The following is a 4,812-nucleotide window of genomic DNA, read 5'->3' as shown; positions in this document are numbered from 1 at the left end:
TTCCAATGAATCAATGTCTTAAAAATGAACAGGAAATAAAGAGAATAAAAAAAATCACAAACTGAGAAAAAATATTTGCAAAAGACATCAAATATACATACCATTGTTATCCAAAATAACTGAAACAACTCATAACTCAACACTAAGAAAATAAACAATCTTTTTGGAAAAAAAATAAGCTAAAGACCTTATTTAGCACATTACCAAGGAAGATATACAGATGTAAAATAAACATACAAAAGAAGATCTCAACATTGTATGTCATCAGGGATTGTAAATTACAATAATAATGAAATGCCCTTACATACCTATTAGAATGGCCAAGATCCAAAACACTGACAACACCAAATGCTGGTGAGTATGTGGAATAATGGGATCTCTCTGTCATTGCCGGTGGGAATGTAAAACAGTGCAGCCACTTTGGAAGACAGTTTGGTTGTTTCTTTAAAAAAAAAAAAAAAAAACTAAATATACTCTTACCATATGATCCAGCAATCGCACTACTTGGTATTTACCCAAAGGAGTTGAAAGCTTATGTCCACACACAAAATTGCACATAGATGTTTATAGCAACTTTATTCATAATTGCCAAAACTTGGAAGCAGCCAATATGTCCTTCTGTAGGAGAATGGACAAAATAAACTGTGGTACATACAAGCAATAGAATGTTATTAAGTGCTAAATACAAATGAGCTATCAAGCCATGAAAAGATGTAGAGGAAACTTGATTGTAGATTACTATAAAAAGAAGCCAATTGTAAGAGGCAACATACTATATAATTTCAACCATATGACATTCTGGAAAAGGCAAAACTTTGGAGACAATAAATAAAATACCAGATTTTAATGGGACAAAGAAATGTGGTATTATCTGTTGAAAATAATTTTATAGTTTTATTAACTGGACTAGGAAGAAATGTTCATGTGTTGAAATACTCACATTGTAAGCTAAATAATATGATTGAATGTATAAAAGAAAATGAAATTCAAAAAATACTTAAAAAGTAAAATAAAATAAAAAACCTGTAGTTGCCATGAGATAGAGGGTTGGGAGGGATGTCTAGGTAGAGCACAGAGGAATTGGGGGAAGGAGGCAAGGCAGTAAAATAATTATGCATGGCATTAAAATAATGGATACATGTCATTGTATACATGTTCACACCCATAGAACGGTCAACCCCAAGAATGAACCTTAATGTAGACTGTAGACTTGAGTGATAGAATGTGTCAGAGTAGGTTAATCAATTATAATTATAATGAATATACCACACTGGTTGCTAATGGGAGAAACTATACATGCGAGACTGGAAAAAGCTTGTTACATATCTATACCTTTTCTCCCTCCCAATGTCACTGTGAATCTGAAACCATTCTAAAGAAAAAAAAAATGTCTGGAAAGTAATAGACCAGTTGTTTAGTAGAAATCTCCAATTTGGTTTTGTTGATTTTTCTACCTGATTAAATTTAATTACTGCATTTTCATCAGGAAAATCACGTAACTAGCTGTATCTTCTTACTGTATTGCGTTAGGAGACACTAGATGCCTCTGTGTCACATTAATGGTGATGTTAACTTTGATCACTTGATTAAAATGATGTCTGCCAGGATCTCCACTGTAAAGTTAACATATTCTTTTTTGTAATTCATAAGTAATATGTGGTGAAATGTTTTGAAGTGTTATAAATATCCCAGTCCTTTGCAAGCTTTCATCTGCTGGTTTCAGTATCTCTCTAGACTTCAAGTTACATTAGTCCTTTTACATTTACTAGAAAGAGTCCTCCCTCTCATTTTATTAATTCAGGTATTATGCTGAATATGCTTGAATACAAAATTTATTTTGTACATAAGCATACATTCTGTACCTTAGAATAGGTTAGCTTTTTTAAAGAAGAAAGTAAAATGAGGAATTAAAAATGGCAAAGAAATCACCCATAGTATATAATGGGAATAAGGGCAGAGGAAGTCTTGAAAAAGGGGCATAGGATGTATCATTAGAACAGTAAGTAGTCATTCGTTAAGTTAATTCCATTTGAAGAGGACCAAGGCTTTCCAGTTTTCTAACAGTCAAAGAGCGTAAATTTTTTTTTTTTTTGGAGAGATTTTCACTGTAGGGCGTGTGCGCTCGCCAGACAGACAGAGAAATAGAGACAGAAAGCAAGAAATCACCCCCCCAGGGGGGGATGGTCACGCCGCAATCCCTTCTCCTCCATTCTCCTCTAGGGATCTTGGGCACGCACGCACACACGCCTGGTGTGAGTTTTAAGCCACCGGGTCCGGGACACAAACCGCGGTCGACTACGTGGGAGTCCAGCGACATAGCCATTACGCTAACTGCTGGTTCCCAAAGAGCGTAAATTTTTAAAAAGTGTTTAGGTGGGTCAAATGTCAGAGTGTTTTAAAGGATAATACAGTTACAAAATTAGTTACTTATAAAGCAGAGCTGCTTAATGTATGCAGAAATAGATGTGAGGATTTGTGGATGTGAATCAGTAATAAATAATTAAATTAATTAAATCGAGACAAATTCTCCAGGAGATAATGTGGAAAAGATAGAGGAAATGGGAGTAGCTAAAATAGGTAAAGCAAGGTGTTTTCTTTGTTTTATTTTATTTATTAATATTAAAAAATAAGAATGCGTGTATCAATTGATGCTGTCTGTAGAGATAATATATTATGGGCAATAAAATGTAGAAGAAAAATACTAAAGAAAAGTCCTACAGTTGTTTTGCAATAAACAGACCATAGCATGACACGTCCTAATCCTCTAATTACCACAGTCAAGTAGGAAAGAGAAACTTGTCAAGTGCACCAACATCTCTAATAAGAAAGGCCAGGTACTTAAATAGATGTAGTTTACATGGTGTTTTCTTTAATGTGAATAGTCCTATTAACTTACCTTAAATACCTAGTGAAGGGCTTGCTGTATTGCTATTTTAGTCTGGAAGGAAGCTGGTTTTTGTGGAGGTGTAAGCCATACACTGTCACTACAGATGGAGAGGACCTGGAATGCTACTCCTATCTGGAGAAGTATATTTGTACATCCCTTCAGGAGAAAGGGGGAATTGTGGCTAATTCTGTCTTTTAATTTGCTTGGTAAAAAATGAAGATTCCTGGGAACCAGCAGTTAGCGTAATGGCTATGTCGCTGGACTCCCACGTAGTTGACCGCGGTTTGCGTCCCGGACCCGGTGGCTTAAAACTCACGCCGGGCGTGTGTGCGTGTGTGCCCAAGATCCTGAGAGGAGAATGGAAGAGAAGGGATTGCGGTGTGACCATCTCCCCTGGGGGGTGATTTCTTGCTTTCTGTCTCTATGTCTCTCTCTGTCTGTCTGGCGAGCACACATGCCCTATAGTGAAAATCTCTCCAAAAAAAAAAAAAAACAAATGAAGATTCCTGGGGACCAGCAGTTAGCATAATGGCTATGTCACTGGACTCCCATGTAGTCTACGTTTATATATATGTATATATATATATAAGAAAAATGTCAGTTTTATTTTTTATTAACATCGAAAAAATTGAAAGTAAATAAATAGTACCTTCTATTCAAAAAGGTAATATGTAGAATATATATATATATATATATATACATATATATAAATGTTTGATAAAATAGTTTAAGTGTTAATCATTGTAACTTAGTTGTGATTAAAAAATACCACTTGCATTTATTAACAGAAAAAATGACAAGGATAACTTTTTTGTATGTTTACTATGAAAGGCAGAGGGATGTTACTCCAAAATTCCAATTCTATGGTTACTGTATAAAACATTTATCTAGATACCACTGTGCAGATAAAATAAAGTTGCCAGTTAGTTGATTTTAGTTAGGAATATTGCCTTGGATAACTCAAGGAAGATCAAAGTAATCTCATGAACCTTTACAGATGAGATATTAAGTAGAGTTACAGAGATGTTGTCAAAGAAGGAGGCAGAGAAAAGATGACAGGATGGTCAGATTGATTCAATACATGATAAAAGTTGTACATCATTGTAGATATTGCATCCGCCTGGAGAGCAGAAAAATGCAATAATCTCTAGAAGCTGAACATGAGCACTAGCCAAGAGTGGGAAGGGCAAGGAGGACCTTAGTCCTACAATTTCAAGGAACTGAATTTTTCCAGTGATCTAATGATCCTCCCCGTTGACTCCAAGTAAGAAATGCAGACCTGCTGGCACGCTGATTTTGAACTTGTGCTACTCAGTGAGCCCATCTAGACCTCTGACCTGTAGAAACTGTGAGAAAATGAATGTCATTGATCTAAGTGGTTACATCGCCGGAGATTTGTTGTGACAGCAATAGAAAACTAATGCAGATTGTATTTTATACACAAATAGAAGGTAATATCGCAGCAAGCATTTCTTAGGGCAATTCATGAACTGTAATATGACTTCTACCACATTAACTCCTGTGTCATGAAGTTCATTTCCTGAGTGATTATGTAATGTCCTTCTGAGAACTTACGAGATGCTCTCATATGCCATGAATTTAGACATCATTTTTTTTTTTTTTTCTGGGAAACATTTACTAATTTCAAGTTCCCAATTGTTACAGGGACAAGATAATTCCATTTCTAGTAAAAGTACTCTGTGATGAACATCTCTAAACATATGGCATTTTCTAATACTAAGCATTTCTGATTTTTGAAGTAATACCCTTAAGGTAAATTGAAAGAAGTAAAATGTATGCCTTTTAAAATATAATTTTTGATTGCTTTCCCACTGGCAAGATAAGTGATGGTGTTAAACCTCTTCCTTAATTATTTGCACTTTTCCATATTGCCTTCATTAATATTATATGAATATAGGGCGGCA

The sequence above is a fragment of the Tupaia chinensis genome, unplaced genomic scaffold (genome assembly GCF_000334495.1).
Source record: "Tupaia chinensis unplaced genomic scaffold, TupChi_1.0 Scaffold139190_1, whole genome shotgun sequence".
Lineage (NCBI taxonomy): Eukaryota > Metazoa > Chordata > Mammalia > Scandentia > Tupaiidae > Tupaia > Tupaia belangeri.
Note: the sequence above shows the minus strand (reverse complement) of the source record.